Raw genomic sequence first — 11674 nt, 5'->3', positions numbered from 1 at the left:
CTTAAGGTGTATTAGATGTGTGATACGTTTGTCGGTGTCAAGCATTTCATAAAATTAACTCTAAACTGTTTCGATTTTTTTAGATTTTAGAGCACACGTCAAGTCAATTTTCTCCGTCGTCACAATTTTGGAGCAAATGATTGGTCAGTTCTCCTAATTTGACGATAAATAGATTTTTTGTTGAATAATTCAATTGCACGCACACCTGCACGAGGGAGAAACTCTTTAGAGTAGATGGTCATTTCAAGTGAAGCCAAGTGAAAGCAGAAACTCCAGTCAGATCGATATGATTGGAAGATCGGGCTGATTTATGAGACATAACCACTTCACAGACAGAAAAGCAGCGAAAAGAGTCATTGCTTAAAAATTGATAAAGGCAAAGAACTGAAAGGAGCATCGAATGAAGTCTGGGTTTGTATTTTCTTTCCCTTTTTGTGATTTTATATGAAATGAAAACTAACTGCATAGAACACTGCAAATATAGTAAAGCTTCTTTTAACATATGAATTAAACATTTTAAAGGGTGCAGTGTACTTAATGTTTGCTGAAGCAATACAATGACTATATGCTAGTAGCACCAAAAAACAGCCAGGACATGCAGGGCCATAAATAATAAGTACCTATGACCATATATTCAATTGTTATATTAACTCTAACAGTGCTAGAAGTTGGAGATGAGGTATTCATTTATATCAGTGGCTTATTAATCATAGTTGACATGCAATAACAAAAATGACATATCATTTTTCAAGTCGATTGGTTACATGTAATATTTGCAATTTTAAAAAGTGATTAGCAAAACAGTACCAGGTGAAACAAAACAAAAAGGTGAACACTGTGGGTGGAGCAAAAAAAAAAAAAAAAAAGGTTACAAGACAAAGAAAAAGCATTTTAATTTTTGAACTTCACTCACTGCAAAATACAAGTACCACTCATTTAATTTTTATTGTTTTATTTTTCAAATTATGTGCAAGGTGAATTTCACAGTAGAGATCAATGAATGTATACTAAACTCTCACACCATACATACAAGCAAACCAAATACATAAAAAAATGAACAAACGCAAAGCAGTAATGCAAAAGTAAAAGAAAACACTGTTTTAACTTCTGTGGATAAATTAACTGCAAGCAGTGACAAATGGAAGATCTGGCTGTAGGGCATTCACCTGCAGCAGCCAACAACACAAAAGTAGAATTTATAAATTCTTTCCAAGCTTTTATTTAACATCTAGACAGACTGGTGTTTTGGAAAGTAGCACTGCCATTAACTATTATCTGTAATGCTTTTGTACTTTAAGACTGACACAATCACACAGAAATGAGAAACACACTAGAAAAAAAAAAAAAAAAAAAAAAAAATTATGTTAATGTCCATGTTTTGTGATTCACACATTTTTACCAGAGCAAAATCATAAACTAACAAACCTAAGAGTAAATATTAAAATTAAAATTAGAAAGAAAACACACGCGCACACACACACATCTGAATGGAGGGGAAAAAAACATTTTCAAGTTAGAAATAAAGGACAAAAATTCTTAAAAAAAAAAAAAAAAAAAAAAAAAAAAAAAAAAACCTGTGCAAGTACAGCAAACATATGGTACAGTATATTACACGTACAACAAACCATTTAAATACAGTACTGTGTATCGACAATAATCCTGAGAAGAGTCCATTTCTGGTTCTCGTGCTACTGAGCGTAAGTATGTGAAACGTGCGGCAACTGCACCAAAGCCAACGCAATTTCTCGTCCCTCTCCCTTCACCAAAGCCCCAGATGAAGCTAAAGAGCCTGACATGAGAATGCGTCAGCCGTCCTGTCTAAAGATGCCGTTCACCACGTCCTCAGTCTGTGTCTGAAAACAGAACGCTGTATTCTGAGAAGCTTTCGAGGGAGGAAATAATGTAGTGCAACATGAGGAACCTGCATGACTAAATAAACATGAGGCTGAAAAAAAAACAAACAAAAAAAAACAATAACTTATAAGACTGATATCTTTCAGAAGTGTCAAGCAATGACAAATGGCTGTAAAAATCACTGTATATTCTGTACAAGATTGTCAAAAAAGCAGCACCAAAAACAATTCTTCTCTGTAGTTTGAGATGGGACAATGAAGGGAAGGGAGGAAAGAAAGAAAAGTGTTCATTTACGTTAATATAGGAGGACTGGATTTATTTGCGAAACAGACCTTTCCTAAAGTCAAAGCACCTTAGTGCAGAAGCAAACTGAACCTTAAGACTTTATAGTGGCTTTTCTCACTCCATCACTGATGCCTGGGTTTTTCACTTGAACAGGCACCGTAACATCCCTGGAGAACAACATCTCACTGAACGTTAACCAACCTGTGATGGCAAAACAAAGGCCATTTCTCTGGAATTATTTACGAAAACATCATCGCTTAATATTTCTAATGCACTTTATCTAAGGAACAATGACAGAACACGTTATTGCTGCCACGGGGTGCAGGCTACAACTCCCTCGAACACGTTTTGGCATTTTGGAGGCATCTATCTTCAAGCTGCACCTGTAGGTTTCAGATCAGAGGAGTCAATAAATGACAGTGGACTGTGAGCATCCACATTTTGGCCACCTCTTCTCCAACCCTATCGATGTTCTCTCCTGATCTGAGCTGTGTTTGGCTGTCAACAAATTGCCCACTTTTGATTTCAGCTACACATAAAGCTGGTATCCTTTTTTTTTTTCTTCTCCAATATGGAGACTGAGTAAAATCTTGTAACCTCACTAAAGATCTGGCTGGTGATGCGAAAATTGCAAAGATATAGATTTCGATGTGGGAGCTGGGCTCAACGAAACATCATAAAAGCAGAGTCAAAATGAAATTAAAAACTGCTGCAATGTTTTAGCACATGGGTTGACTTTAAAAAGAAAAAAGTAGATGTACGTGTACATCTTGGCAAACAAATTGCTTTCCATTAATAATCAAAATTCTCTAAGCAAACCACACAGAGTCAACTTATTCATCTGAAAACCTGAAAGAAATGACAATAAAAAACCTCATTATTCACACTAACAGTGAGCAAAAATGCTCATCATACCCGTATGAATATTTATAGCTTTACATATTTATTTTTTCACCTATTTATTTTTTTTTGTTTTTTTTTTACTCAACTGTTGACATACTGCTTGTCCTTAGGACATCAACTGCTCATGTTCACCAACAACGCATGCCAAAACAGCAACAAAAACTTTAGATATAATGGAGCAGAAACGACTCAACATCTGCAAGAAAAAAAAATAGATAATTGCACTTATGATTCACTTTTCTAACTGTAAAACAAGCGATTGTGTGGGTGCTGTGTGCACAATTGTCTAACATAAAATACTGCGGTTTTTTTTTTGTTTGTTTTTCTTTTTTACTTTTTCAAACAGCACCCTCGAGTTTATTGATTGAAACCTTTAACGCTTTAAGACTTCCCCTGCAGTTCTGGTGTTGGGGACACAAACAGCACCATGTACTGAGCAGTACCATCATCCCTCTTCTCCAAAAATATTGATCAGCTGTCTCAAACAGCACATCCTTAACACTCACAGCACTTTCTGAAGACACTGAGGGTATAGTTTGGCCACCACGCACTCAAAATGGCGGCCGAGGTCCCAGAGGCGGTCCGGCGTCTCGTAGACCTTTGTCCATTGGTCAGCTTCATCGTCGTAGTGGTAGAGAGAATTCTTGCGGCTGGTGCGAAACACATGTTCTTCTACCATGACTTGTGTAGCTCGAACAAACAGATGCAATCTGCCCTGAAGCAAAAGCACCTTGATGTAGGGGCTGGTCGCTTGATCGAAGGGGAGGTCTCTCTTACGGCACCAGGTGTTCTGCTCGATATCGTACACCTCCACAGTAAACGTGCGCTGGTGGTTCCTGCAGATGCCTGCTATGTAGTAGATGCAGTTTTTGTACAGGGCGGCCAATCCTTGGGTGCGGGGAACGTTCATGGATGGTAAATGCCCCCAGTAATCTTTGCGAGGGTCAAAACAGAAAAAGTATTCTCCTGGCATAAAACAAAAGAAAATGATAAATGTCATGGCCAAAATCACTAAATATTAATATAATACTGCAAATTAGCTACATTCCGTAGCTCTTATCAAAAACAAAATGTACGACTTTGTTTTATTTTTGCTTTCATTTTAATATTTAATCTTTAATCTTATGTCATATGTGTTTTTGTAATTTTTTTTAGTTTATTAAACCATTTAGTTTTATTCATAAAAGTCTTTATATTAATTTTATTTCCAGATTCAGTGCTTTAAACAAAAATAGAGCTGCTGCTTTAACAGTAAATATAAATTCATATAAGTTACTTTAAGTATTTAAACAATTAAGTACTATCAAGCAATTATTTGCATCCAAAATAAGTTTTCCTTCACATAATATATTGTATGCACTGTGTACTTATACATGTATGTCTTCATATTTATTTATTATACATTATATAAAATAAGATTATAAAAGTGTAAATATTTTCTAAATATATACTGTATGCATATGCATCTACATATACAAAAATATACACATACAGAAATATATTCTATTAATCGCATCCAAAATAAGTTTTTTTTACATAATTTATATTCACTGTAAAAAATAAATAAAATAGTTGTTTCAACTTGAAATAACTGTACCCTACTGCCTAACATTTTACTTAATGTTAATGTTGAAACAACTATTGTTTTGTTTTTTGTTTTTTACAGTGCACACACAAATTATTTATTTTGGATATTACTTATTTTGGATGTGATAAATCCTTTGACAGCACTAATATATTATTTAGACAAAGTCTGTTGGAAATTTGCAGCAGCTGAAATTTCTGTCCATGCCCAATATTAAGTGCAAGTCTAGCTCTTTTGTGCTCTCTTTTGTGTTACTTTTGATTTTGCTGAGAGAGGTTAACCCACCTGACCTTATTATCTATGCAGAGCTAAAAGATATGACAGGTCAATGAATTATAAGGATGTATGTGTTTGCACACTTTGATGACCCTGATTCCAGGCGACTCTGCAATAACCCCACTCACCTTGCAGCACATAGATGCGATCCTTATACTCTACTGTGCTGTGGAACTCCATGGCCACTGGCATGGGACTGACCGCTGTCCAGCAGTTGTCTCTGGCATCATAGCACTCCACAGATTTCAAAGCATTTCGTCCGTCCCCTTCATACACTCGTCCGCCCAAAGCGTAGAGCTTCCCGTAGCAGTGCACTAGCCTGCAGCCGATGCGCGCCCGTAGCATGGGCGATCGCGGAAGCCACCTGTTGCCAGCATGCTCGTACTGCCAGAAGTCACTTTCTGCGCGATGGTCGATGCACACCTCACTATTGCTCGGCCGATAGCCTCCAGCGATGAAGATGTCGTTCTCTGACGAGACCAAAATGCCAACCTCTCTGAGGTCATTGGGTGGCTTGCAAAGCTTGTACACCTTCCCGGCAACAATGTCCAGGCAAGGCACGGTCTGCTTCTTCCCTGAGTGCTTGTGAGCCGCGTCGAAGCAGATGACCATCTCGGAAGCAGTCATACCCAGCCGTTGCGGGCAGCCATTGGTGCCATTGAGCCGACCCTTATCCGAGGGATCCCTGGACAAGGCCAGGGCGAAGGCTTGGGGTATACGGCTCAGAAAGGCCTCGTCCAGCAGGGGCAAGCGGATGCATTTGGCAAAACCTCAGGTAAATCTGCCTCCCGACGTGAGCAGTCATACTCCAACCAGTGCACGATGCTTTCGTACACATGCTCCTCTTTTCCACGTTAAGATCGTCACTGTTGAGAATGCTGACCAGCTGTTCTTTGGTCAGATGAAGGAACTCCTGCTCTCCCATCACGCACAGGAACTTCTTGCGGATGTAATCCTGCGAGCGCTCCCGCAACTCCTGGTGGCCGTAAGCATCTGCGAACATGAAGACCCGATGCAGTTCTGAGGGTCCAAACGGCTGATCATGAACTGGGCACATTGGTCTTGGAGGGCTGGGATCTGGAAGATGCTGGCAGCGGTGAACAGTGCCTGCACGTTAGACTCAGTGAGAGTGACACGAGAGGTGTAAGCGTAGTCCAGAACCAAATGCATGGATTCAGACTCCACACCAACAATCCGCACCTCCGCTGACTGCTCTCTGTAAGGCCACTTGTGAACATGGATCTGACAAAAGATAAAACAAACACCATTACCATGTGAACAAAACAAAGGTGTTGTTGACAGGATTTCTGAATTTTACCAGAAAAAGGCAGCGGCTAAGACTTTTTGACAACATGCGTTTAGTTACTGTGGTATTACAATGTGTGACAACACTTTAGCGCTCCAAAGCTTTTTTTTTTATAATTTTTTTTATTTAATGTGTTATTTGTTGAAGGAGTGTTCCCGTTTCAGTCAACACAACTGAAGCTTTTAAAACCAAAATGATCAATTAGTTAATACAGATGCAAACCAGAAAAAAGCTCCATGAGTTAAAAAGCTTAAACTGTGAAAATGTCTTTCTGATGTGTCAGTACTTTATTTTGCATATCATCCCAGATTTAAAGGGTTAGTTCATTCGAAAACAATTCATTAATTACTTATCCTCATGTCGTTCCAAACCAATAGGACCCATAGCGTTCATCTTCAAAACACAAATTAATATACTTTTGATGAATTATAAGAGCTCTCTGATCCTCTCAACCACAAGTTTACAAAGCTACGCCATTACTTTGTTTACATTAAGTGGATACTGTTCAAAAATGGCGCCAGGGTGATGTAGGAGACAAACTGCTGAATAAAATCTTTTTTTTCCTCACATAAAAAGTTTTCTAGCAGCTTTGTAAAATTCCAGTTGAACTCCTGATTTCACATGGATTATCTTACAGATGTCCTTGCTAAATTTCTAGGTGTTGATTGGGGTTTTTACATTGCTGTCTATAGGAGGGTCAGACAGAGCTAATAATTAATCAAAAACATCTTAATTTGTATTCCGAAGATGAACGGAGAACTTAAAGGATTAGAAAAACATGAGGGTGCGTGATCAATGACAGAATTACTTTTTTGGGTAAACTATCCCTTTAACAGGTTCTCATTAACAAAAACAATGTCTACAATGATTTAATCATATTGTCATTTGGCTATATTTTTGAAAGAGTACATATGTTAATGTTTATTGCCTGTATACTTACTGTAAACATTTTTATAGGGTTACTGCCTTTAGGGTTTTGGCTAAATTGAAATGTCTGACTGTCTAAAGCCATCATATCTATGTATATTCATTTAACAGTTAAATCTCTGTCATTGTTTTCAGTAAATTAAGGGTCTGTTTCAATCTTAGCTTCCATCTCTTCACAGTCCCTCAACATATGTTACGAAAATGGATTATACTTAATGGTTTAAAGCACTGATGTGTGGAGGAGCAACCTGAAGTAAGGGCTGATGGCAGCGAGGACATTTCTGTGACAAGAGAACGCCCTGCCATGGTCCACTTCACGACAATGTCAGTCAGCTGAGCTCACGTCGCACAAGGCTTTAAGCTGCTGTAGGATGTTACAGGCATGCAGGGCATCTACCCCGTTGTAGCTTGTGCTTGCTGGAGTCCCATTCTGTACTTGTAACAGCTTTCCTACGTCTACAAGACAGAAGAGTTAAACAGCGTACATGATTTCAGGTTTTACAGTGACAATAAAGACGATAAAATACAAGTGTGACTCTTTTGCAGTCAGCTTTTAAACTGACGCTCAGCTCCCTTATTACATTTTATTAGCTCTTGATTACATTGCATTGAGTTCCAATGCAAAAAAAAATCATTCAACATATCTCAAACCCTGTGAAATCAAAGTTTATTTACTGCTATTTCAGAGCTGTTCAGAACCAAAAAGTTCAGACAAAACATCTACTAACAAACTAACCAACCACAGCCCCCACATGGCATTACTGTGAAACTAATTAAGAGCAGGAAAATAAGCAATATGGTCTGAAAAACTAGTATTACTTTTGACAACCTCATACATTACAAAACACTCTTCTGATAACCCTATCGAAGAAATGTGTTTATTTACTACGAGCAAGCGAGTTTCGGTGCTTAACTTATTAGCTGTGCTAATCCAGGTGCTGTTTTACCGGTTAGCACAACATCAGGCTAGTCCGGTCTAGAGCCATTCAAGTCCAGACTAGAGCCCTTTCGTAGTACTAAATAATCCGTGACAACGCAATAAATATGACGAAAGTTCAGAGTTACACGAGGGATAACGCTGTTGAATTAATTGCACCGTAAACTAGCGAGCAAATAAGCGAGTGTTTACACAGTCACTCGCCGAGCTAGTCTCGCTAGCCGTTACCCCTCCGTACTTTTCTGCCTATATCCAAACAACCACCGGAGCTCGCCGCATATTCGAACAAACCGTCTAAATCTACGTCGTTCCGTCAAACCTAAATAATACCAGAAACGAATAACGCGTGAACACACTAGAAAACTTTTAGAAATAAGTTTGCAATTTGAAGAGAAGATCTAACCTCCACTGGCAGCCATTCTCCCAATCTGTCGCACGGCGACTGGGGAAAACGTCACTAATGGAATGGAGCCCGGAAACAGGCCTCAGCGAATCAGCGTCGCCGAACGCCCGCGACGGCCAATGGACTTCGAGGCCGTCTGTTTTTGCAAAATAGTTCAAAGCAATATCAAGGAGTTTGTATTCCATCAGGAATGTCCGTGCTTTGTGATGTGAATAACTGAATATATATATATATATATATATATATATATATATATATATATATATATATATATATATATATATATATATATATATATGTATATATAAGAAGATAACGCAGGAGTTGGGAAGTTAAATGTATGCAGTTAATGCAGCTAGAATGTAAACACATATTCAAGATTAGAGAGGCTAAATATACAGGTTTAGGAATGGCTTGAATTAAAATGATCTCTGCATACTGGTTTGGACGTGTTGCTTTTATGTGTATGGTGGTTACTGCCCTGATTTTTTTTAAAAAAATATTTTTTCCACATTTTTCTTTATCTTCTGTTCTAGCTGAAGCTCTACATACATCAAGTGCTACCACTTCAGCAGCTTAAAGCTTAAAGGTAAAAACCATCTTGGTTAAAAAGAGAGAGAACACAGCTCCCACTCTTTCTTTTCTTTTCATTCTGCTTAAGATTTATTTGTGTAGTACTTTTAACAATAGTAATTGTTGTAAAGCAGCTTTACATAATTTGAGGCTCAGACCCCCAGTGAGCAAACACAATGCCACAATGGCCAGGAAAAGCTCTCTGAATTTAAAGAAACGTTAGGAGTAGTGCCGTCGAGTGATAAATCACATCCACAATAAAGGTTTTTGTTCACTGCGTACATTATAAAAATTAAACAAAAATTTGTTACATTTATATATTAAAAATATTTATATATAATATACATTATATATGTAATGCCAGAGTGTAGCTTCAGACAAGTGTGGATAGGTTAATATTTAAAAACTTTAATATAAAATAAAATAATAACTCTTATGCTGATGGTTACATGTAGTTGAACAAATAAAATATACATTTTTAAATTTGATTTGAATTTGAAATTTTCTTTTTTTTTTAACTCTTGTAAACTCCAATCTGGGATTGTTTTAATAATTAACCACATTTTAATGTAAATGTACATTTGACACAATGCATCCTTTTGTTCTATTTTGAGATTTTTAAAATTCCTATTGCCATCAGTTAATAATAACATTTCTATAATACTGTAATTAACAAAATAAATTACCACAATTTACGAAAACATTACATATTAACTAAAAATAATCTTTTTTTTACTTACTCTGCAGTGAAATGTCGTATATGTTCTATACCCAAAAGATTTGGAAAATGATAACTAAAACTGAAGTAGCAACAGATAATATCTTCCATATTGTGATAAATATCTTAATGAAATAGGAAGAATGAGGACTTGATTCTGTCCACTGTAACTAACTGGATATAGGCAGGGCTGAATTTTAAGATCATCAATGATTTGAACAGAAAATCAAGTTATAACATTTTGACAAAATGCTTTTAAAAAAGATGATCATATGCATGAATGAATCATTTTCAAAAATATGAATAACATGCGTTTAGAAAAATAGATGGGTGTATTTTTATTTCTAGTCAACTTTATTTCTAAATCTCTCTCACTAGATAAACTGTCGTGTCATTGTCAGTCGGTTCAAAGGAAACATTAGGATTGTTTCGCATTCAATTATACAGATCTCTGTAATTTACAGACATGTTGCCTCACACGTTGCAGTTTTTTTCAAGGTAATCTATTTCCTGAAAATCAATAGTGGTTCCTGCTCCACTAGTAAAACCAACCAGAATATGAATAATTTATTTAAAATAATATACATTATTCATATTTGTTTCAGATGTACAAATTCTGCTGAAGTCATCCATTACAACACTCCTGTTCTCGTGCTTCCTGATTCTTGGCTCCGTGTACTCTTATCTCACGACAGAGGATAAAGGCACATGTTTTGGTCCAGCTTGAACCGCGTTCTTTTCTTCCTGTCAGTCTAGCACAGGCTAGAGATCTATTTTGACACTTTCTAACACCGCACAAAAAGGTGGTCCAATAAGGTGTAACTGCAAACCTGGCAATCGATTTCATATTTTTCCAATTCCTTTCCTCCACAACAACTAGAAAGGCCATGAAATTGCACTGAAATGAAAGGCTTTCTGTTGCCTTGGCTGTATAATATCTTTTGCTTATGTTTACATTCCTATAGCCTGCTACCTTTATATATAGTGCCAGATTTCCTGATATCAGCGCACCATATCATCATATATCCCTGGGACTGCACACTTTGTACTAACATCAGAGCAAAGCGGATTTGCTAATTCGAAATGCGAACAGGTCAAACTTGAGAAGCTGTATTCCTTGCGAAATTCAGAAAATATGCTCAGGACTGCGGAAAGCAACAATCACGCTATAAGGTTTTAACCTTGTAGCATTTCATCAGGAAAGTCTGTCTTGTCCAATATAGCACTCCTGCTTGATAAGCTGCTGTACTTTTTATCTGGAATTGCTTGAGGCATTTATAGCATTTCCATTTCAGCTTTTGACAGTAAAGACATTTGCTTTGTTAGCCAGTCACATTTTTCAAGATATGCATTCACGCCTGCCAGGAAATGAACACCGGTAACAACAAATATGGCCTTGTTTGAACAGGAGTGCATCGCAAAGCAATTTATGGCATCGTTAAGATTAGGTATGATGTCATCAGGAGCACATAGTTCCTGTATCGCCCTGAAGGGATGTCCATTGAGTGATGCTAAAACACGGCTTCAATACATTTATATTACCTTGATACGTACTGAAGCAGTTCAGAATTGAAATATATCCATGGACTGTTGCTAAAAGTGAACGCTCTGTCATGTTGGAAATATGCCCTACACCAAATCCAACCCTAAACCTACCAGATAGTATTAACAAATGCAAAACTGATATAAAAAAAATGCATTTTTGATGCAACCGTCTGATTTCATCTTTCTTTACACAGATTTGAACCGTTTTGTCGAATCATAGTTACACATCATTCGACCCAGAGCTCCTCGCCTCTCAAGTATATCTCCATTACTCACGTGAGCTATACTGAACAAACCGTGTATGAAAACCTAAAGATGTGAAGCTGGATCTGCGCTAACGTTCAAAAGCATCAGTTTTTCAA

General features: G+C 37.3%; 1 pseudogene; it reads right to left on the bottom strand.

Annotated features, from left to right (window-relative positions):
- Positions 1-1065: 1065 nt before the first annotated feature.
- LOC122353810 overlaps positions 1066-11674 on the bottom strand; it is a 346864-nt pseudogene continuing 336255 nt past the window's right edge.

The sequence above is a fragment of the Puntigrus tetrazona genome, chromosome 11 (genome assembly GCF_018831695.1).
Source record: "Puntigrus tetrazona isolate hp1 chromosome 11, ASM1883169v1, whole genome shotgun sequence".
In the NCBI taxonomy this organism is placed as follows: Eukaryota; Metazoa; Chordata; class Actinopteri; order Cypriniformes; family Cyprinidae; genus Puntigrus; species Puntigrus tetrazona.
The sequence above is the reverse complement of the archived record's forward strand: the minus strand, read 5'-3'. Positions and strand labels throughout refer to the sequence as shown.